At 38.3% G+C, this 25,421-nt stretch overlaps 1 protein-coding gene and 1 pseudogene across 2 annotated transcripts in view; one reads left to right on the forward strand and one right to left on the reverse strand.

Annotated features, from left to right (window-relative positions):
• SLC9A9 (solute carrier family 9 member A9) overlaps positions 1-25,421 on the forward strand; it is a 602,343-nt gene that overhangs the window by 222,723 nt on the left and 354,199 nt on the right. The window lies entirely within an intron of this gene.
• Positions 14,758-21,362, reverse strand: LOC115897536 (annotated as a pseudogene).

The raw sequence follows: 25,421 nt of genomic DNA on the forward strand, positions 1-25,421 counted from the left end.
GCAGAGAAATTGGTAGAAACATTCATGAATCTAATAAGGAATGGCTATGACAATAATAGTGATGACAGTTAATGGGAGTGGTGGGCAAAATAAGTTAGAAACAATTACTCATAATCCACTACAACATTTAAAGATGGGGGACACTGAATGGTCATGGAGGGAGAAATAATGTGTATAGAGAAAGTGGGGGGAAAGTGGAGACACAGCAAAAGACCTGTTTATTAGAGCAATCCAATTTTCACTCCAATAGCTGCCTTCACCAGAATTCTTCTCCAAATGATGCAAAAAACTGTGACAACAGATAATCCTTTTTAATTTGGTAAGGAAATGCTGAAATCAGTTCATATCTGCTATGAGACTGTAGGTAGTCCTTAACAATTTCAGACTGTGCAAAGAATACCTATTTATTAGGAAACTGGTAAAGTATCTTCTTCGGAGCCCCTCCATTTTTCTCTCCAGAATTTTAGGCTCTCTTCTTTGTGGATGTGTTGTTTCCAATTCTGGACATGTCATGTTCTCTCTGGAAGCTCTCCTTCATCTTTCACTTTGTCTTCCTAGTTTCTCTTACTCTGTTCTGACATCCTCATGTTCTCTTATCGTCAGATTTACAACCCACACTAGGAATCCACCTGTTCAGTTCTCTCCAGTTTCTGGGGAGAAGTTACCTCTGTGGGTGGTACACAAGGGACATTTTCTGCCACATCAGCTGTTGTCATGCTGTGTAATGGAGATGCTCTAAAAATCTTTCTTTATGTGCACAGATGACTTTGAGATGATTTTTCTGGCAACAAATCAGTTTTATTTTGTTTTGTTTTGTTTTGTTTTTGAGACAAGGTCTCACTCTGTTGCCTAGGCTGTAATGCAGTGGCACAGTCTTGGCTCACTGCAACCTCCACCTCCCAGGTTCAACGGATCCTCCCACCTCAGCCTCCTGAGTAGCTGGGACCACAGGTGCATGCCACCACACCAGGCTAATTTTTGTATTTTTTGTAAAGACAAGGTTTCACCATGTTGCCTAGGCTGGTCTGGAATTCCTGGGTTCAAGCAATTGTCCCGCCTTGGCCTCCCAAAGTGCTGGGATTACAGGCATGAGCCACCATGCCTGGCCTAAAATCAGTTTTGAGAGAAAGTTGGAGAAGGTAATTCTGTCTTCTGCTATATACCATCACTCCGTCATAGTAGCTCCTCATTCATTTTATCCCTCTTTTTGAAATGTTATCTCTCTAGTTTGGAGTGCCCAGTGATGGTTTCTAGTCTGGGCCCAATATAGACAGCCATGTACTAAGAGAATGACTTGTACTAAATACAATACACATGAGACAGAAGTGGAACCAAGGTGCTAACATAATAAACTAAGAAATTACAGGGCCGGGCGCAGTGGCTCATGCCTGTAATTCCAGCACTTTGGGAGGCCAAGGCAGGCGGATCATGAGGTCAGGAGATCGAGACCATCCTGGCTAACAAGGTGAAATCCCATCTCTACTAAAAATACAAAAGAGTAGCCAGGCATGGTGGCAGGCACCTGTAGTCCCAGCTACTCGGGAGGCTGAGGCAGGAGAATGGCGTGAATCCGGGAGGCAGAGCTTGCAGTGAGCCAAGATTGCGCCACTGCACTCCAACCTGGGAGACAGAGCAAGGCTCCATCTCAAAAAACAGAAGGAGAGGAGAGGGGAGGGGAGGGGGGGGAGAGAGAGAGAGAGAGAGAGAGAGAGAGAGATGGAGAGAGAGAGGCCAGAAGAGAGAGAAGAGGCGAGAGAGAAAGAAAAGGAAGAAAGTGAAGGAGGAAGGATGGAAGGGGAAGGGAAAGGAAGGAAGGAAGGAAGGAAGGAAGGAAGGAAGGAAGGAAGGAAGAAAGAAGGAAGGAAAATAAATTACTGACCCAGGGACTAGAATATCCATGCTGGTATGATCAGTTCATTTTCTTTCTATTGTCAAGGTACTTAAGAAGATGAATTATAATCAGCATCTACTTTATTAATTCACCACAGAAAATTACTGTCATCGGGATTTCAAGTACCCCAAATACCACATGATAAAAGCAGCCTTTCCCATAGGCAGGCCTGCATATGAAAGCAAATAATATCAGAGAGTTGTATGGTAAACCCACATAGGGACAGATGAAGGGTAGACTGATGCATCAAATGTTTATCCTCATCCTTCACACAAAAGCTGTTGTTTATCCAATGGGTCTTAGAAATTTTGAAGTGTTTGGTAATGACCTCCTAAATCCATACCAACATTCAGGATAATTAAAAACTACTCACTTTTAGTAAGATGATAAAATTTGGCCCTCTCAATACTACACAAAGCTGGAAAGAAGACTAGCAGTGTTTGATTCTGTGATTCTTTTATGACTACCCAATCCTTTTTCTAATTAATATAGTGTACTTTTGTCATGCTGCATCAGTGTCATTTGTCTCTATCTAATGTCCTTTAATATTTGGTCGGGGTTCATAGTGATTCCCTCTCATTCCCTCTGTTGTAACTGGTGGCATGAATGCCCACGCTAGTGCCTACTAACAGATAGTAATTGATAGCTAGGCATCAGGCTGTCTATGAGAAGAACCAATCTTGACTTCTGCCTCATGCAAGGAAAGATTTCCAAAGGTTGCCACACTCACTTCTAATAACATAATCTAAACTACTGCATATGAAGCTTTTGGGTCAGAAGTCAAAAGAGTCAAAGGAAGCTGTGGCTCCGGGCGCGGTGGCTCAAGCCTGTAATCCCAGCACTTTGGGAGGCCGAGACGGGCGGATCACGAGGTCAGGAGATCGAGACCATCCTGGCTAACACCGTGAAACCCCGTCTCTACTAAAAAATACAAAAAACTAGCCGGGCGAGGTGGCGGGCGCCTGTAGTCCCAGCTACTCCAGAGGCTGAGGCAGGAGAATGGCATAAACCCGGGAGGCGGAGCTTGCAGTGAGCTGAGATCCGGCCACTGCACTCCAGCCTGGGTGACAGAGCGAGACTCCGTCTCAAAAAAAAAAAAAAAAAAAAAAAAAAAAGACAAAACTCTATAAATAGTTTCAGGAGCTCTGAATTAAGAATATTTCATCTGAAGACATATTTTCTTTGTAATACACTTAAACCTGACTTCTCATTCTGAACAACCAAGAAAATGTCTTTTATTTCAGGTGACCAAGTCTGAGTTTTTTCTAAGAAAAACTTTCCAGAGAACAAGGGGCCAAATCAATATGCAATAATAATTTTGGTCTAAATTAAAAGTTCTCTCTTGGCCTGGAGGATATAATCTGTTCATATTACTTGAGCTTTGTAATGAATTTACATGGTAGGCTTATTGCAGTTTTATGTGGGCTCTGCCTTGCTGGGGCATGGGATGTTTAGGGAATCTGATTAAAACCTTGGGAAAGAGCAGCTGTTCAGCAATAGAGGGTGAACTCTGGACCCATTTTTCTGTGCCTGACTGCAGGGCCTGACACTCTTGCCAGCTATTGGAAGATAAATGAACTGTCTTTGAATACCCAGTTCCTTGTTAATAGCTTTAAAATATTGGTTGTTTATGGGAAAGAAGTCAGGAGCTCTTATCAATTTTCCTGCCCCAGGGGTCCTCAAATACATCATTTTTCCCATTGCCAGAATGGCAGGCAGTATTGAAGGAAAAAGGAAGAAATTCTTTCACCATTTAGATGTTCTTCATGGATTAATAGCAAGAGTTTCTCATTTCAAAAGTTAGAGTGAATGTCCACTAATTATTAGATGAAATGACTCACATAGAACTTAGACTCCCCTCTTCCTGGCATTATCCTGCAGTATCAGAATCATAATGTAGTTTCATCTGTTTTTTCTAAAGGCAATTAATTCAAATTGGATATATGAAAGTCAAATTCTAAAGTCTGTGCCAAATGGCTTATTTTCAGAATGGCAGTTGAATGGTAAAATTTGATCTAATGATGTTAAGGTGAGCATGTGATAATTTGGGCCATTAAATTAAATTCTTACCATAATATGTTTTGAGGTTTATCCTTTTTCATTTTTACCCCCCATTCCCATTCTCACCCACCTACTTTACTTTTTATGGAGCTCAGAAAATCTTCTTGGCAGAGTTAATTCTTACTTACGTAACAGTTAACTATTTAAATTTTCAGACTTTGTTTATTGTTCTTATAGTTGTTCACTTTTTGCCTTTTCATTAGCATATTTATAAGAAAAAGTTATGAAAAGTAGAAAAATACACCCATGTATGCAGCTGACTTTCTTTTCATTAGTAATTCTAATAAAAGTTTTCATGGAAAAACTTTAATCTTAGAAGACACCTCAGATGTGGATAGTGTGTGTTTTACTTCTCCATGGAGATGTAAAGGTTCGGTTGGCAGTCTGGATTCTGACTTTATTATTTACTCATTTTATATCAACGAGCAAGTCAGCCAACCTTTTTAAGTTGGCTTTCTCATTTCATCAAGATAGCAGCTTTAGTATACATATCTATTCTCACCTTTAAAAAATAAAAATCTGTTGAGATTTTAGATGTGTGTCGCACTAAAGCTATAGATTTTGAAAGCAGATAAGATCGACTTTAAGGGGAAACAACACTATAGAAAACTAAAGCCCAAAACATATATAGTTACTAAGGTCAATATAAATGGCTATTATATCTACAAAACAGGGATAAGCTGAAACTTGAAATATAAATCATAGATATTTAAAATAGGAAAATCCATATTTATCAAAGGCTTTGTTCAGTTTTTAAATTCTTTTTGCTTTATTTTTGTTTGGGTTAATTTAAAAGATATGTATTCAAGCTCTGAAATTGTTCTGCTTTGTCTAATCTATTGTTAAAGCTTTCAGCTATGTTTTGTAATTCCTTCTGTAAATTTTTCATTTCCAGAGTTTTGGGCTTTCTTTAAATATCTATTTCTGTAGTAAATTTTTCATTCATATCTTGAATTGTTTTTCAGATTTCTTTGTATTGGTTTTCAACTTTCCCTTGAATCTCATTGAACTCCCTTATGATCCATGTTTTGAATTCTTTATCTGTCATTTTAGAATCTTCATTTTGGTTGGGATCCATCACTAGAGAGCTAGTGTGATCCTTGAGGGGTGTTACAACACTGTTTTTTCACGGTGCCAGAATTCTTACGCTGGTTCCTTCTTGTCTGGAGAAACTGTCACTTCTTATTTTTGAATTTACATTCATTTTAGTGGGATTTTATTTTTCCCCTTGAAGGTGTGACTGTTGCGTATGTTGGGTAGGGTCATTTGGCTTTGCTAATTTGTGATCCTGGGGGTGGGGCCTAAGGTTCTGTATGAATTCCTTGGTTATAGATAGCCTTAGTGTAGTGGCTTGCTCAAATACTGCTTGTTTGTAGGTTATAGTAGTGGTATACTCTGCATGTTGTCAGGCTCACCATCTCCTGCAGAGGTGGGGAAGTAGAGGTCTCAGAAGATTACCTCATTCCCCAGTGCTTGGCACTTCTGTCTATTCTCACTTATAAATGGGAGCTAAATAATGGGTATACATGGACATAAAGAGTAGAATAATAAACATTAGAGACTCCAAAAGGTGGAAGGGTGGAAGGTGATGAGGCTGAAAAATTACCTATTAGGTACAATGTTCACCATTTGAGTGACGGATACACTAAAAGCCCAGACTTCACGACTATGCAATATACACATGTAATAAATCTGCACTTGTACCCCCTAAATCTATAAAAATATTTAAAAATTTAAAGCTGGGAAAATCAAAATAAAATACTTAATAGATGAGCTGAGATGATTGTCTATTTAGAAAATGCAAGAGACTTAAATGGCAAAATATTAGAGAAATCAGAAATCTGGCTAGACAGATGACTGACAGACAAAAATCAATAGCTTTCCAGGACTTCAGCAACAATGAATGATAACATGTAATGGAAAATGGTTTTATTCACAATAGCATCTTTAAAATCTAACACAGTTAGAATAAAATTAAATAATAAATGTACAAGATATCTGAGAAGAAAAATTTTAAATGTAGTAAAGGACCAAAAAGATACCACAAACAGTAAGACCTGCTATGAGACAGGATGAGGAGATTCAAAATTCAATTCTCCCACAAGTAAACTGTATCTTCAGTGTAAACTCACTTCTAAAATCACAACGAATATTTTTAAGCTGATTCTACAGATCATGTGGAGCTTCTGCTTAAGACAGGATAAAATAGTTTTATTCTACTAGACTCCCTGAAAACAAACTAAAACTAAGAAAAACACTGAAAAATAGAAAAAAACATAGCCCTTGAAACAGGAAAGTATTCACAACTCCAAACTATAAACTATGAAATATTTAAGTATGAAATATTGCTGCTGAATAATGTGAAATCTTAAACAAAAGACGGGAAGATGCAGAGCCAAGTCTGTTTCTCTCGGACCTGACAGCACATCACACTACCAAAAGGAACATCCAATATTCTGTTGTTTAGAGCGCAGTTAAGATCAGGTGGATGGGTCAGGGGCAAATGGGGGAAATAATCTGACCCCTCAAAACAGCAGCCAAATAGAAATCATGCTGACACATTCTTGTTTCCTAGCCAAGGACGCTGCTGGAGGTTATTTGTATGGAAGAAAAGCAAAAATTTTCAAATTAAAACATAATTCATCTGCAACTTTGGGGGCTTTTCTCTATGCTGCCTCAATTTGAATGCCATAAACTACAAAAGGATGTATTCCCAATAGCAAGGAAATAACAGATTTGGTGACAGATGCTTGAGACAGCCTGTGACAGTTTTAAAACATAGCCCCCAAATTCATTGACACTCCTATCTAGAAATGGATCTATGCCCCACCTTCAATGTATAGAATACAGAAGAAGGGATGCTGTCCCAGTTTCCAGGTCCAGGCCTTTAGTAACTAGCAGCTTCCACTTCCTCTCGCTTAGAGAACTTACTCTTGGAACCCAGCCACCTTGCTGTGAGGAAGCCAAATCAGTCTGTGGAGAGTTCCACCTGGAGAGGGAGCGACAGCCAGCAAGACTTGCCAGACATGTGGGCGATCCATCTTTGAAGTGGATCCTACAACCCCATTCAAGCTGCCCCAGCTGATACCATGTGGAGCAGAAATGAGCTGGACCCACTGCATCCTGCCCAATTTGCAGAAATGTGAACAAAATAACTGATAGTTATTTTAAGCCACTCAGTTGTGGGGTGGTTTGCTCTGCAACAATGGATAACCAGGACAAAACCCAAATTAAAAGAGCAGTCAGCCTCAGCTTACTCTACCCTATTTCACCCCTTTCCCTGTACTATTATTTAAATAATAGTCAGGCTTTTAAAAAGATGAGTTACAATCAAAAAGGAGGGAGTAGTACATATTCATGAAAACTGCAAAGTAATTTTTTATAAATAATGGAGGGAATTTAAGCCAAAGAAGAGCCCATTATCCCCAAACAAATATATCAAAGTATTTCAGAGAAATTGTAGACAAAGAGTTCTCCATTATTCTGAAGGACTTACAGAAAATATGGATCTCTCTGTCTGTGTCTTTCTATATGTGTGTGTGTGCATATGTGTGTGTGTGTATGTAAAGTAATAAACATTAAGCAAATGCTCTTAAGTATCAAGCAAACAAAAATGTTCAGAGTAAAGATTCAAAATTTTGTAGAAGAGATGTAAAATAATTAAGGGAGATGAAAAGTGTGCTGGCAATACTCAGGGAAAAAGTTGGAGAGATAAATAAAATCACTAAAGAGACAAAAGACACTCTAGAAGCCGCAAAAATACAATGAACTTCTCTGAAAATATTGTGAAAATATTGTTAAATACATAGAAGATGCATTTGGGGAAATAACACAAAACAAAGTAGAAAAGAACAAAGATATAATGACTCCAGAGAATCTGACAGAAATGGATGACAGATAGTTGGATAGTTTTGAAGAAGAAAACACATGGAAAAATATCATAAGAACATGACGTAAAACAATATTCTCCTGAAACAACGTAATAAATAGATAGACATAAAGGACCCACTAGATTCCAGGAAAGTTTCATTTGGAATCATCAACAGCATAAGATAATCTGAAAAAGTTACTGAATTTCAAGCTTAAAGAAAGGGTTATGGAAGCATATAGGCAGAAAATTCAAGTCACTTACAAGAGCAGAAATAATCAGATTGGCCTTCGACTTGACCACAGTGACATTCAATTTCAGAAGATGGAAAGGCAGCACATTTTCACTTCTGAGGGAAAGAATGTGAAACTCAAGCCAAATTGTTCTTCCAATATAAAGGCAACAGATTAGGTGCTTTAATAAATAGTGTGGGGCAATGGGCTGTTCCTTTGGGAGTAAAGTTAAATGCCTAATTCACATTATTCCTAAAATGGAACTAGGATTATAGAGCTAAATGTTAAGAAAAACTACAAAAACATTGGAAGCATGTTTTAGAATTTTTGAATATTAACAGCCTTCCTAAATAAACTTTGAATTCTAGAAACAATAAAGAAATAGACAGTATTTTATAGATCTTGTGTGTGTATAACTATAGATATGTTCAATGTTTTCAAGAATATTTTTGCCAGTATCAGCCAAAATTTTAAATGTGCTCAGTGAAGGTACTTCTAGCAATCTACCTTACAAAATATTTGCTTACATCAACAAAGATATTTACACATTGTATCACTGTAATAACAAAAAAATGTAAATAGTCAAAATGTCTCTAAGAAAGATTAAATATATTGTGCTACACACAAACAATGGCATACTTTGGAGCCTTAAAAAAATCTATGGCCTGAAAAACCTTCTAAGACATTTTAAGTTAAAAAATGAAATTTCTGAAAATGTATAGTATATAATAGTATTTATATAAAAATTATATCTGTTTAGAAATGCATATAAATGTAAGTAAAAGGATTTTTACTCTATATACGTTTGCATTGCCTTAATCTTTAAGGCAGAAAATACATTACTATTTTGCTTCTGTAATAAAAAATGATTTAAGAAATAAGTGCATTTTTTAATTGGAATGAAATAATCTCCCTGCTCACCTAATAGATGTTGTAAGTTGTATTTACGCTGTATCCTGATCACCTATAACTAGCATAATAGTTGACTCTTTATTGTTAGTAGGTCTCTACCTATTAATGAATGAATGGATAGGAACATAGTAAGAATCCAATGAAAAGATGTTTGTAAAAGGCATAAGGTATTTGTGTGACAGCAAAACTTGACTTTAAGTGATGAGAGTAAAACTCTAGAAAGGCATGTGTCTCTGATGCCAGGACAATTGACTGAAAAGTGAAATTTTTCGCCAACCAACCAGTTGTTCAACTGATTAGTTTGGTGACTTGGAACAAGATAGGCCTAACCAGACCTGACGGAGCCCTAATACCCCTGCTCGGAATTGTGTCCATGTTTGTAGAACAGTTACATCCATCTCCCAAACCATAGGAACAGCTTATAAAATCAAACAAATATGAGATTTATCACTTAACGTGTGGACTTCCAAAAATATAATGAAACTTTCCTCTAGCTGCAACCCAAACCTCAAATTTATCATTTATATTATTTTTTCTTTAAGTTCCAAATTACTAACCATGTAATAATGTTCAAGAGGTATTCAATATATGTACCATAAACTTGTCTCAAGAAAATAAATTTCCATAAAATCAAAATTTATTGTTGGGGTGGAAGATCTAAGAATTTTGGGGATCAGTTGGGTAATGTTACTGTGTCGTGGTCCAGGATACAAGAAAAGAAGTGATGGGGTCAGTAGGTAAGTGGAGGGTACATGCCCTCAAAAAGTGCCTCAGGTTCAATTTTTATTTTAAAACATGTGATTAATTGGATATGGCCAGTTGTGACCCCCAGGCTTAATTGCCATAAACCCTCTGTTCCATTAGAATCTTTTCATTGTGACCCCCATCCGAGGCCACTCTCCTTTCCACATTTACTCTTTTGTGTCTGCTGTTTTATCAACCAGAAATTCCCTCTAAGTCATCTGCCTCCAAATGGCAATCATTTTGCAAAGCTGAGATCATATTCTACCTTTCGGGCGGTCTCAAGAACTTGCCAGCCACTGATTTTCTCCCCTGAATCCCCAGAGAATGCTTTATTTAGAACCATTGACTCTCAAAGTGAGACAAGGAGTTAAAGTTCTATAATCCAGTCACAGATATAAATGATATCCGATATGATCACATGAGGTTGCTCTGCTTAGATCTGATGATCTCAGGAGAAGGCGGGCAGTTGAGGAGCAACAAGTGCTTCCTTCCACTCATCTCTTGCCTGCTTTGTTATATCTTCAAGTCATTGGTTCTGGTCCAGCCTCTGGGAATCATAGAGTCAGGAGCAGCCTATGTGTTGTTGCACCTGCCCAGTATTGACTAGCAAAGTGTTTTTTTTAGAAAAATATAAATTTATTGTCCAAATTTTAAAAAATCAAGAGAACTAACATAAAAATCCAGATTTCCAGTTTCTTTTGAAAAAACTGGAAGATGTAGGAATATTGGGAGACTATAGATACATCTCCTCTGACAACAATGAAGCTGGCATTAAGAAGTGGCTATCCCTCCCCTTAACCCAGGCACAACACTCCCCCCAAACTGAGCCTAGGGACCATTTGCTATGGAGTATTGAGTTTGAACAGTGGCTTTTTATGAAAGAGATAAGAGGAAAGGCAATATATTTTGTGCTTATGTCTCTGTGAAAGAAGGAAATGTGAAAGAGAGACTTTCCTCACTCACATTGCCTGCCCAACCCATGTGGAAATTTGAATTTGCCACCTATAATATTGAACAAGAGTACCCTCTCCTTGATATGAAAGTCGTTTAAATAATAGAAAAAGTAAAACTATCAAAAAGAATTAAATGTTGTCTCCTATGCAAGTTCCTACTTCAGTTCTATATAAGATAAAGTTCTGATTCCCTTCATCATTGTAGTTGCTCTCCTGTGAACAAGTTTACTTCTATATTTTTAAAAGTGCATTAGAATTTTTGACCCAAATGCAGGGATTATTTTTAATCCCTATTAAGTTTTGTTTGGATTTATGCAAGACACTTGGCCTCTCATCAGCAACTTGTGGACTAATTTGAAGGAGTTAGAGTTAGATGTAGGCATAATTAAGTAATTGGGTATTGATTTATTTAGCAATAAAATCCAGTGTTTCTAGTAGCTTTGCAAAGAGCTCTATTTAATGACTTATCCTGTTTAATATTTTTATCAGTGACTGAAATCATGGGATAGATTGCAGGCTTGTCAAATTTGCAATTGATATGAATCTGAGAGTTATAGCAAGTATACTAAATAAAATATCAAGATTCCCAAAATATAGCAATGAGCTGGAAAAATAAACTTCTTGTGTATTTAAGATTAGTTTGACATAACTAGTCTCTGAATTATTAATTATATTTTAATCATCCTACCAGATTTTGTTTTAAACTATTAACTGATAAATAATCTTAGGTAACAGCATTTCCAAAGAAATATACTGTAAGCAAAGTCTATAATATTCAGAAAAAACATTGGAATATGAATTTATTTTTAAATTTTTTTCAAATGATCAAATTCTAAAAGGAGCTATAAATCAGAATTCCATTTTCCCCCTCAAATTTTCACTTAGTAAACTCAATCCAGGGCCTGAGAGTTAAACTCTGATTATTTTTCCCCATGAACTGCATTATCATTAACAAAATTGATCTTATCTGAAAAATCTCACCGGTAATAGTCAAGGCAGAAAGAATCTACCTTAGCTTCTGTGATAAAAGAAAAGGCTTTGTGCTCTTATCCACAAGAATAATTTCTTCACCCCAAATAAACTGGCATGTTCAGAGCAAAAAGACAGTTCACTAAAATGGAAGGTACTTGTGGTTCTCCTGCACCTTCTTAGAAGGTGGTTACATTGCTAGGGCAGCTCTGCCATTCTTGAGACACAATCAACCAGACAAGTGGTTGTTCTCTGCTGTTGTTTCTCTGGGTTTTGCCTTTTTTCCCTGCTTAAATGTCTTGGTTTAAGGAGTTATTTAAATAAATGTGAAATCTCTGTATTTCAGTTCACTTCACTTCTCATTGAGTTTGAAGCATCTCCTTGATGAATAACCCAAAGATAATTACTATAAAGGATAACAAAAGGTTATCTGTCAGATTTTTTTTCTCTTTTTCCCCCAGGCCAAGTTGAGGATAAATGGTTGTTGAATTAACAAAAAATACACATTTGTGTTTTTTCATTGAGCCTCATATTAGCCACTAAGGAAGTAAAAATAATATAATTGGATTATCTTTCATCTCCTTGCCAAAAATGATTTCTCTCCTGCTGTGTCCTGACATCCTCAACTGGTCCTTCAGATTTACAGCTCTAAGAAGACAAGGAGTGCTTCTGTTCTGCTCACCGCTGAATCCCCAGTACCTAATGCCTGGCTCATAATAGACTCTTAATAAACATTTGTTGAGTGAATGAACATCTCAGGGCCTTTAAACATGCTATTCTTTTTGTCTGGAATTCTCTGCCCTCAGTACCAGCTAAAACATTCCACCATTCCAACCCTTTCCTTTCCTGCACAGCTCTTTCTCATCTGTCAAATGACAATTTAAATGGAGTGTCCGGGCATGAATTTTGCCAGAGTATTATAGCTAGTAGATCTCTCTCCTTTGCCCCCCACTATACACACGCATGCACACACACACATACACACACACACACACACACACTGGTAGGATTGCCAGATTTAGCAAATAAAAATGTAGGACACCCAGTTAAATTTGAATTTCAGATAATTAATGAATAATGTCTAAGTATTTAATATTGTCAACTCTAAATACAATGCCCCGATCGTAGCACTTATCATAATTTGTAATTCTATTTTGTTTACTCATTTGTTGTCTATTATTCCCTAATATATTTTAAACTCCATGCCAGCAGGGACAATGTCTGTTTTCCTCACCAACCTATCCCATCGTTTAGCACAATTGTCTGCACTAGTAGATACTCAATACGTACTTGTTGAGTCAGTAGTTTGGACATCAGATAAGCTGTCAAGCTTAAGATTATTAATTGATAAATTATTTGGGTGAACAGACCATTTATTTATTTAGTGGTTCCCCCATGTGGTTACTGATTACAGTCAGTTACAATTTTTAAATATTACCTTATCTCGTCCAGGCGCGGTGGCTCATGCCTGTAATCCCAGCACTTTGGGAGGCCCAGGCGGGTGGATCACGAGACAGATCGAGCCCATCCTGGCTAACACGGTGAAACCCCGTCTCTACTAAAAATACAAAAAATAAGCCGGGCGTGGTGGCGGGCGCCTGTAGTCCTAGCTTCTCGGGACGCTGAGGCAGGAGAATGGCGGGAACCCGGGAGGCGGAGCTTGCAGTGAGCGGAGATCGCGCCACTGCACTGCAGCCTGGGCGACAGAGTGAGACTCCGTCTCAAAAAAAATTATCTTATCTCTTGTTGATGTCACCACAAAGGTAAGAGGAAAACAGGGAGATGGTCATAATTTACCCCAAAAAGATTAACCAGTTAAATGTCGATAGTGTAGCTCCTCTGCTGTTTGATTTAATCTTTTTGGAAAATATATATATACTTAACTGAACTACATTATTATTATTTTTGCTCGAGAAGAAGTTTTGTATATATTAATCTGGGAGAAAATAAAACAGTATTGACTATAATATTTTAAATACATATTTAAATACATTCCTTGGACCTGATTCATAGCATCCATAAAATGAGACTGTTGACAAAATGTGTTCTAATTTTATGTTATGTAACTCTGATACCACCAAAGTTTATGCCATAAAATTATTTTGCAGTTCAAAAAATGATTATTCTAACAGAAATAATCAAATATAGTCATTTAAATGACTCAAATATGTCTCTGTAGTTCATCTTACTAACATTAAATATTATAGAGTGTTTATAATACAGATGGTCTCCAATGTACAATGCTTTGACGTAATGATTTTTCAACTTTACAGTATTGTCAGCTCTAAATACTAGAGTGTTTACCGACACTCATTCAGTAGGAAACATACTAAGAGTACCCGTATAACCATTCTGTTTTTCACTTTTGGAACAGTATTCAATACATGATATGAGATACTCAACATTCTATTATAAAATAGGCTTTGTGGTAGACCATTTTGCCCAAGTGTAGGTTAATGTAAGTGACCTGAGCACATTTAAGGTAGGCTAGGCTAAGCCATGATGTTCCACTGGTTAGGTGTATATTAAATGCATTTTCGACTTAACTATATTTTCAACTTACCATGGTTATTGGGATGTAACCCCATCATAAGTGGAGGTGCATCTGTACCCTTTCTCTCCTTTTATCCCTCCATCCCTCCATACTCCATCTAGTTGTCCCTTAGGAAAATAGCCTCTGTCCCCTAGTTGCTCACATTCTAAACAAAAGCATGCTCCTTCCCGGCAGTTACAGTGAGAAAGCCATATTTTCCTAATGGTGTTTAGAAGGGTAAAATACATAATACATTAAATTAGATAAATGAAATACAATAAATACAGATATATTAAGTAAATAATGGCCTGCCCTCCTGGCAGCTCACAGTTTAATTGGAGAAGTAAATGTTCACCTCCACCCAAGCTCATTCATTACCAGCTTCCAGCTATATTTTTTAGCTCTTTGTATTTTATTAATTCTTTGTGTTGGTCTCATTCACAGATGAAATTTTTCACTTGTAATTCCTCAGAACTAAATCCATTCATAGGGAATTCAGAGCAGTGCAAATAGATTTCACACCATAGAGTAGGAAATGACAGCAACAATGAAAAGGAGCAGGAGGGGCCTGGGGACCAGCCAATGGGACCAATTCAGTTCTCAACTGGTGTTGGGTTTTGAAAAGGTTGCCTCACTCTCACCTGTACAGCACAGTCCTTTGGGATCTCTGGCTCTTCCAATTTCATTTTGTTAGTGAGAGGTCTACTGGAAAAGAACCACCGCTGACTATTTAGTTCCACTCCTTTTACTGCGAGTCACTGCCTCTGCATGTGGCATACTGTGTCTGTGCTACACACCAAAAGTTTGAGGGCTTTGCCTGTGGGAAGACACAAACGGAGCTGACATTAATATCTAGAATTGGGTGGTGGCTGAGGAACGTTCAGAGTCTCTATGTTCTTTTCCTCTGTCATGTTGATTGCTGCTGCCAAGCAATAGATTGGAAGCTGATATCTATTCCCCAGTTCATCATAGCACTCTGTAAGTGCACCATTTATAATGTTACATTTGCACTATCAATGACTGCTTGTGCGAATTCATAATAACTTCTATCAAAAACATGTGCAGCAGCCTTCAAGAAATCCCAAATCTTCTTACAGCCTTCAAAAGCTAGTGCAGTTGGCCGGGCGCAGTGGCTCACGCTTGTAATCCCAGCACTTTGGGAGTCCAAGATGAGTGGATCACGAGGTCAGGAGTTCGAGACCAGCCTGCTCAGCACACTGAAACCCCATTTCTACTAAAAATACAAAAATTAGCTGGGCATGGTGGTGTGCGCCTGTAGTCCTAGCTACTTGGGAGGCTGAAGCAGGAGAATTGCTTGAACCCAAGAGGCAAAGGTTGTGGTGAGCTGAGATCGCACCACTGCACTCCAGCCTGGTGACAGAGTGAGACTCTGTCTCAAAAAAAAAAAAAAAAAAAAAAAAAAAGAGAGCTAGTGCAGTCTCCCAAAATTCGACCCTCTTGCTGGTCAGTTGTCTGTCATGGGATAGTAGCTTTTCCATTTTTGTTTCTCCGTTTTCAAAGGCTGGTTACCACCTAGAGCAACTCTGGTGCCCTCTGAGTTCTCGCTGAGTCTACTCGAGGAGTTGTTCTGGATGCCCGTACCCACGTGGACTCCCTGGCGCTTGTCTACCACCTCCAGGCGCTTTTCTGAGCTCACTACCACAGGGCTCTGTACAGGTGCAATACTCCACTCACCCAACACAGCCCAGCCCCCTGCTGATTTTTAAATTTTAAAATTTATTGAGTGTTTACTATGTGTTAGTACTGATAAGTGATTTACATATCCCAGCTCATTTAATCCTCCCAACAACTATGCTCTACTTACTTCTCATCCTATTTACTAGATAAGAAAACTGAGGTTCAGGGAGGTTAAACTACTTGTCAAAAGCCCTCAGCTAGAAAGTGGAGGAATTTAGGATAGATCAGATGTATGGTATATTTTGAAGTGACATAAGTGGATTACATGTCAAATGAAATAGATCAAAAAAGTCTTATAAAAGTAGGATTCTCCCCGCAAATGAACAAAAGGACTATAGCATGACTCATGGAGGCAGGGGCTACCAGAAGAAGAAGCATTCTCTCAGCTTCTCACTTCTCTTCTGTGGCTAAGATACAGCTGTGATAAGGGGTTTAGTGGGAGGGTATTAGTTGACCCAAAGACACCCAGGTTGAAGCTCCACCCCTGCCACTTCCTCATGTTCCTGGACAAGTTTCTTACCCTATTTGATCTTCAACAAAATACAGGTGCAGCTTCGTGAAAACTTAATGAGATGGGCTCTTTGTAAACTGTAAAATATGATGAAAATGGTATTTATTACTTGGCCTGTTCTATTGGTGGGACCAGAAGTTGCTGAGATACTGAGAAAGAAAAGGGTACACTCAGTCCTTTCTTAAACTGCTGTCCATGTGGTTGGTCCTCTGGATTCAGCTGGAGAAGAGTGGAGATTAATGAGAGCTAGTTTATCCTCTTACCCAAAGCTATTGTCCTGGTAAAATGAGGATTTACTTGCCTTTCCTCGGGATTGACACAGCATGACACCATGAGATGAATTTTTATCTAGGGCATTGCAAAACGTTGTATACATGCATTACACAAAATAAAAGCTTCTGTAAAGATTTTAATATGTGACTGCTATGCATGGAAAATGTGTCTGCATTATGTATACAATGTAAATTTTTGCAAATTTGAAAATCCCATTTTCATCAGACAAGCATAATGGTTCTGGTTTGCTTTGAGTAAGCTTCCTTTTTTCTAAGTATTAGTTAGTGTTTGGAAATGCTTTTTCTTTCTTTATTCCCCCTTACACAAACAGAATTACTCTGCTTAGAGCATTTATGACAAGTTCTCTCAAAAACTGAACCCTGTCTGGGATTTTGCTTGAGAAACTATATAATCTTTATAGTGACAGCATCTTCCGTGTTTTCTTTTTAACTTCCTTGATTTTCCTCTTGTCTTTCAGTTACTCCTTGTGGACATTCTTCGACATCTCTCTACAATATCAGTAAAATACAGGGCTTAGAAAATTGCCTCAGCAGCTCTTCTGAATGAGTTAGATAGAGGTGTGTGGGTTCCTAAAGAACAATACTTTCTCTTCTGTAAAATTATTTTCACTGTTATGATGAGCTTGATAGGGGAAGCTATCCCAATTTTCAAAATGCAGGGTATCATGGTTCTGCAGTCCCTTTGATGTGATGCTCCATGGAAACTGCCAATTCTCTCCTCAGAGGAATGGTCTAAACCCTCTGAGTCTTTCACTAAGCCAAGTAGATAGGAAATTCTATCTGCTTGCTTTATTTCTCCTTCACATAAATAGCTATTTTGATATTCTTTCTGTGTTCATAGATGAAAGTGGCATTTCAATTTTGTAAGGTGATACTTCTTACTGTTAGATAAGAATATCTTTGAAGGCCCATCAGGATCTTTTCATCAGGCAAGAAATATCTCCCCTATAGTGTATCAAAGGAGGCTGAGAAGAATGGTTATTCTCCTGTCATTGCGCCAGTTTGGTCTTAAGGCCACCTCTCTCTCACCATCAGGAACCACCTTTGGTCTTCTAGACAGTATTAGGGAAGAGTGAGAAGCAGCACATCAATTTTGTACTGTCTTTGAGCCCCTGTTGGGTATCTGTGGTTTTCTGCAGTTACCAGACTTTCCAAATCTGGAATGAGCATTGGGCCCTGAGACTCCTGACAAAGCCCCTTCTCTCTGCAGCTACCCTAATATTCTACTCCTATTATGGAAGGTTCTGACCATTGGCATCGAATACTTTTCTTTACGCTCTCTTCCAAAGACCCTCTCTATACTCCTTCAACTTCCAATCTCCAAAGCTCCCAATGTATTTAATATAAAACTCTCTTGACACAAGTTCAATCAGTTGGCCACATAAAGTAGGCCCTATGCATTACTGATTTTAGGACTCTTGAGAATTCCCTAAGAGGAAATGGTCGATATTAGTGCTTTTCTCCCACGGTTCCAGCACTCTGAGATCTCCTACTTGTATCTCAGTCTCAGCTGTGTTGTTGGCTGTCATGCAAATATTCCTAGGATCCATTTTCTCTTTACCTTCACTCTGATACCACTTTATGGTCTTCCTCGATCCTTTCTGGACTTACTCAAAAGCCTCATAAGTGATCTCACTGCCTCTGGACTCTCTCTCTTTTAGTCCATTCTTTATGTTGCTAACTGTCTTGTTCTCTAAAAGACCAGTCTTGTCAGGCCAGAGGCCAGTGGCTGCCTGGCATCTCAGGATCAAGTTGAAAGTTCTTAACAAATAATTCCTAGCCCTTCACTGAATCACTACTACCTTTGTCTCCAGCCTCTTCAGGAATTTGTAAACTTAGATTCCTACAGGGCTAAGGTAGTAGGCTGGGAGAGAGTGGGAAGGACAATGGGAAAATGGAAAGCCCATTCCCCACCTGAAGGTGACTGCTGCTGCTTAGCTCTATCTAATTCTTGCCATGATGAAAAGCAGGTCCAGAATGGACAGATCTGATTTTTCAAAAGAAGTTAAAAATCTGGATTTTCTATGTGAATTCTCCTAATTTTAAAATGTTAAACAAATTTTCTTTTAAACTAATAAATGAAAAGAAAATGAGAAGACTAAATAAAGTACAGCAATTAGATGAAGCCCATGGGCCACCAGTGTGCAATCTGCCCCCTGCTTCCATCTATTCTAATCCAGGGTTCAGTCAATGTTTTCATGTAAATGGCTAGATGGTAAATATTTTGGGCTTTATGGGCCATAGGATCTTGATGGCAATTACTTGACACTAGATGTAGTGCAAAAGCAGTCATATGCACTAGGTCAATAAATGAGCATGGCTGGTGTTCCAATAAAACTTTATTTATAACAACAGAATGGATTAGGCTGACTATAGTTTGCTGACTCTTGCCTAATCAAAGTAAGATATCTGATACTTCTCTAGAGACTCCACATGATGATAGATTCTATCCCTTTACCCAAAATGGCATTTCCTCCTTCATTCACCTGGCTCATTCCCTAGGCATCCATCATCAAGACTGAATGCAAAAACACCTGTCTTGGAAAACATGCCTGACTCTTTATAAAGCCCAGCTGTGTTCGGTGCCCCCTTGGCTCCCATTTCATCCTGAGCATTCTTCTTATCATGCTGTGCTTTCTATTTCTTTGTCTCTCTGACTGGAGCATGATCATCTCTCAGGCAGGCACTTATCTAGTATCTAATTTATTGAGCAAAAATGAGCAATTGATAAAAGATACAAGTAAAATTTAGACATCTAACAATATCAAACAAGGAATCTCTTCTTTGTCCATATTTATGAGAAGTTTCTAAGGTGTCACTAAAGATCCTTGGGAGAAGGCAGGAAGACTTGTTAGCCTCCTAGGCCAGGATTTATGGAAAGTGAAGTCTGTGCTGGTCCCTGCCAATGACCAGCACTTGGCTGAGTCAACTCTGTCACCTTCTAGACCTCGATTATTTATGTCCATAAGTCAGCTGTGCATCATGATCCCTAAAAGTCCCTTCTATTCCCAAAATTCTCTGGGAAATTTTCTCAACATTTTAAGCAGCATAGACTGTATACAGGTTAACCCTTTTAATGCCATAATCCAGTGATAACCTCAAAGATTATTGAGGGACGTATGGAACTATTTGCCTCTTCATTCACTGTCCCCAAGTTATTTGTTTTGAGGAATTTTCTGGGGGTGTTTTAGGTGTTTGGCGATGTTTTTTAAAAAGTTTTCTCCTCCTTCAGTTTCAGTCATGAGTTTTTATACTTCTAGTAGTCTCCCAACTCCTTTTCATTCACTGTTTCTAATGTTTTACATTAGAAAATCAGGTAACCAACCTTCTCTAAACTTCTCAGAGTTGTGCAGATGGTAAAAGTGAATGAAAGCAGAATACTGTACTGTAAAGAATACGAAATTTAGGTCGGGCGTGGTGGCTCACACCTATAATCCCAGCACTTTGGGAGGCCGAGGCGGGCGGATCATGAGGTCAGGAAATCGAGACCATCCTGGCTAACACAGTGACACCCCGTCTCTACTAAAAATACAAAAAAAAATTAGCCGGGCGTGGTGGCGGGCACCTGTAGTTCCAGCTACTCGGGAGACTGAGGCAGGAGAATGGCATGAACGCAGGAGGCAGAGCTTGCAGTGAGCCGAGATTGTGCCATGCCACTGCCTCCAGCTTGGGCGACAGAGCAAGACTCCATCACACACACACACACACACACACACACACACACACACACACACACAATTTAAAGTTATAAATTTCAGATGAAGACTCAATTTTTCCTTCTGTTATTTACACTGTGCAGCCTTGGAGAAGGTGCCTAATCTCCTTGAGCACCTATTTTCCTCATCTATAAAATGAGGATAATCATATATACCTCATGCAGTTGTTTTGAAAGTCAATGACGATAAATTTGTTTATAGTACCTGATAACAAAATGCATCAAATGATACTTGCTATTTTACTGTTATTATTGACTCTGAGTTATTGTCACATTCAGGCCTCTTTAGTGGTCCTAGTTAATCAGGTTGCAGGGGGATGCTTTTCCTCTTCCATCCAATTCTAATGATGAGTCTTAGACACAGTCTAAGCGGTTTGTTCTGCCAGTGCTCTTACAAGACAGATAGGAGAGGCAAGTGGCATAAAGGCATGGGCAAGATACAGTCTGGGCCAAATGATTGCTGCCTGATGGAGAGGGTCTCCATCTGTAGACCGTTCTTTGGTTTGGAAGATTTCTGCTCTTATACCTATATGCAATCTGGGTCAATTACCAGGTGATTCATTCATAAAGTGAGTTTGAACTATTCTTGGAAGGATAGGCTTTGTTGTAAGGCTCATGACACTTGCATTGAGCCAATAATAATGTTTCACCTGCTTTCTTATACGTAGGCCTAGTGGTGACTGTCAGTGTCTGTGGTGTGGCCAGTGCACTTGGGATTATCATTCTAAATTCTCAGGCCTCTGGGTCAGCTAGGTTTAGTAACGAGACTCTGAGGCAAGTTGGCTGACTTGTGTATGTTGTTCATGGGCTGCTGCCAGCAGCACCCAGCAGGCATCATTGTGGGTAGTACACCCCTGGAGAAGCCATGCTGTCTCCCTGTCACACCCCTAGTGTCCATAAGGACCTATTCCCAGGACCCCGTCTCTTCTTACTTGCAAGGGGACCAGCGCACTCTGAAGGACTCTGAAGAACTCTGAACATGACAGTTATCCCCTGTCATAATTTCAGTACATGAACTTAAGCTTTCATAACCTTTTTTTAAATTTCAAATTTCTGGGCTCATGGCTATCTTTTGAAAAGCTTAGTCAGACAGTATCTCAGAAAACACCAAGTACTCCACCTGACACATAAAAGGTTACTATAAATGTGGAATCTGAATTGTTTGTTCCATTCCCCATCATGGGAGTGGAAAGTTTCTGATTTCCTAAGTGTGGTTTATATCTCTCTCACACTAATAAAGAGATAAAAACCTTAAATCATCTTGGATCCCTATTGAATACCATGTGAGTAAAGACATGATCCAATTATAGCACATCCAGAGAGCAATTTCTCCTCTTTTTATTAGACAGTCAGTTAGATGTACTCTATTGTCTGTTGGAGAACTATGAATTAAAGTGCCTGGAATCTGAAGAGAGCTCTGTACAGCCTATTTTCCCCCAAGCCGGACATATCCTTGAATATGCTTTGTGGCTCAGTATAAAAGAGAGGCAGAAATGGTTGCAATCCTGATCAAATCAAGGCACTAATCAAAGGACTAAATATAAAGCTTGCCAAATGATGCATAGCAAGAGTGAGAAGGAGAAAAGGGATCAAAAATTGATGCAGGCATACCAGAAATGAGTACACAGCCTTGTGTAGAGAGCTAACCAGAAGCAGGAACATGAAACTGAGCCTAGGAAATACTAGAAATACCAGTCTTAACCCTCAGAGATGGTACCCTTATTGTCTGCCTTGGTGAAGTCTCCCAGAGGAAACTAAAGAGGGACTAAGGTTCACTTTGGTGGTGTGTTTCTGCTGTGGAGCTGAGGGACAACTAAAAACACAGCAGGGGTAATATAAAGAATCTGTAGGAAGGAAATTATAAAATTTGATAACAGGAGAGATATGCTGTGTTGTTGGATAGGAAAACTCAACATTAAAAGTGCTAATTTTCCCAAAATTAATTTTAAAATGTAATTCAATTCCCATAAAAATAATAGAGCTATTTTTTTCTAGAATGGACAAAATTATTTTAATTCCACATGAAAGAATAAATGAGTTACAATAAGGTCTAAAGCAATTTAGCAAAAGAAGGAATAATGGAATAAAAATTATAATTATTGCAGTGTGGCATGGGGATAGGAATGGAGAGTTCAAACGAACAGAATAGAATATTCAGAAAAAAAAAAGAGGCATGTCTGTGCACAGTCATGCACATGCACTCCATGTTTCAAAGTGGCATTATAATTCAGTGAGAAGAGAGGAAGGAGATGAAGTTGAGTCATTTAGCTGTCCAATTATAAAAACACAGAAGAAAGTTTTAATTCTACCATCATACTTCACATGAAAACAAATTCCAGATGATTTTTAAAATGTAAGAAATACCAGACTTACTACTACTTAATACTACCTGGTAAGCACTTAACATATCTTTCTGGAAGATTTTGTGATCATAAAATTAGATTGCAAAATTTGAGAAGTTTCAACATATTCTGGAGATTCTGGTTGCCAGAGCCTTAAACATATAAAAATTACAGACTGTTTCACAACAGTCTTAATTTTCTTTTCAGTAAGCTAACATCTATAATTGCTAAAAATTAAACCACTTGCTGTTGATATTTGAAATTCCTTTTTCACATTTTTGTTTAATTCTAAGATACTTTTTGAAAAGAAAGAAAAGGAGGAAAACAGAGCACACCTCAGACCTCTTTGAGTTAAAGATTAATCATGCAATTTAAACCATAGCCCAGCATAAAGGTGGAAAGGTAATTGATCATGTTAAAAGCAGTTTGCCATAGAAAAATGTTTTGTATCTTTCCAGTACTTCCTGAAGTCAAAGAATCAAACTGAGAAGAAAATACAAGCAGTATATTATTGGGAGGCTATTGCAATCAGCACAGCTGTTTCCAAATTGTTTGTCACATATTTCAGCCCCTGCTGTGTTTTTTTTTATATATATATATCTTTCTACATTAGGGGAAAAAGTCCGTATCAGTCCAATTTAGCGTTCTTAAAGTGCTTCAGGTTTATAAGATGCTTCTTTAAGCAAGTTGCTATTGAGATAATTCTTTTTGTTTATGTGTAATATTCAAGTTGAAATCAGGGTAGTCACCTCTGTCTGGCAGGCTGGAACATTCTAATGAGAAATGTCACAAAATTTGCCCTTAGGGATGTATGAAGATGTAACTTGGTGCAAATTCAACTGGGAATTCCCATACCTGTGGTTTCAAATCAGCTCAGACTAGTTGCAGGTATTTTGGTCTGTTTTGCTGTAAATAAAGGGATGCTATGAAATAAAGGTTTGATACATACACATAGTTCTGTTGGAGAAACTTGAAATCACTTCAGAGAAGCAATTATTTACCTCTACTTTCGATCAGGAATCCATGTTGGTGGTCTGGCATCTGAATACCCAGATGCCTCTTGGGAACATGTTGGAATACAGGGGTACCACCCTGAAGATCAGTGTGAGCTCAAGTCACGCCAGCTCTTATTCATCTAGGGTTATCCCATGAGTGAGAGAGAGACTGTCTAAGGACCATAGGATTTCACGGAGTTTGGTTCTTCCTCCCAGACAATATTCCATTTAAATGGGTTACACTCATGAAAGTTCATGTTGGTTCAAGATTTGAGACTTTGAAAGAAAAAGGTTGAAAATGCAAAGTTTAACTTCTATGCTGTTGTAGTGACATCTGTTTCTCTTCAAACTTGACACTGACAATGGCAATCACTGTCTCTGCAGGGGGATAGGGTCAATGCCTGTCTGTAGAGACCCACCCTCTATAGGGGCAAGCTAAGAATCTGTCTTGGCTAAGTCTAGTACTCACTATCTATCTTTTAAGATGTTTCTGACATTGATGACTGACCCAAGGCTTTAACTTCAAAGTTTCCTAGGCCGGGCATGGTGGCTGATGTCTGTAATCCCAACACTTTGGCTTGAGACATTTGAACCCAGGAATTTGAGACCAGTCTGGGCAACATAGTGAGACCCTATCTCTAAATTTTTTTTTAATTAGCCAGGTATGGTGATATGTTCCTGTAGCCCTAGCTATTCAGGAGGCTGAGACAGGAGGATCACTTAGACCCGGGAGGTCGGTACTGCAGTGAGCCGTGATCGGATCACTGAACTCCAACTTGGGTGACAGAGTGAGACCCTGTCTCAAAAAAGAAGGGGGTTCTTTCCTTTAATCTCCAGGTACTTTGTATAACATTATTATACTTGATTTCTTGACTTTCCATCCAAGATCCACTCTGAGTCTGCCTACTATTTTTATTCATGCTCCCAGGCCGTAATTGAGACAAATTTTATTGTCTTCTAGTTTTCAGTGCTGTTTTCAGAAATCTAGTGCTGTATGATTTTTATCACTGCGTGTGTGATTTATCTTTTGTCTCTCAAGAAATCATATAGACTCTTCTCTTTATTTTATATTGAAATATCACAATAACATGCCTGGTATAATGCTCATTTCTACTCATCATGTTTCACGTTTGGGTCCTTCAATTTACCAATTCACATCTTGTATTGTGGAAAATTTTCTCATGCCATTCCTTTGATAATTACATCTTTTTTCTCTTCTCTTTGTTATGGAACCTATTTAATAAAATTATTGGACCAACTGATGTGACCTCCTCATTTCTCTTCTACTTTTCAATTCTTCATGTCACTCACTCAAACATCTTTTTATCTATATTCTATCAATATAAGTATTTTATGGAAGATTTCCCCAACTTTATGTTCCAATTTTGAAATTTTTGTTTCAACCCTTGTATTTTTATTTCTAAAAGCTTTTTTGTTTTTCTGAATTTTTTCTAGCCTCCTATTCCCTTACATGAATGCAGTATCTTCTCTTGCCTCTGAAAATATTGATAATAGTTTTTAGAAGATTTTTTTGGCACCTTAAATTGTGTTTGTTTTCTGCAATTTTTTTTCAGTCTTTTTGATTCTCTGTTTTTCCTTACTTCTGTAGAAAGGCCAGAATGAGTAACCATATTTAAGAGTGAGGGGAAAAAGAAAGAGGGACTGGAGTGGGGGCAAGTTCTAAGCTCATCAACTGGTGAGCC

This window comes from Rhinopithecus roxellana, chromosome 1 (genome assembly GCF_007565055.1).
Source record: "Rhinopithecus roxellana isolate Shanxi Qingling chromosome 1, ASM756505v1, whole genome shotgun sequence".
Classification (NCBI taxonomy): domain Eukaryota; kingdom Metazoa; phylum Chordata; class Mammalia; order Primates; family Cercopithecidae; genus Rhinopithecus; species Rhinopithecus roxellana.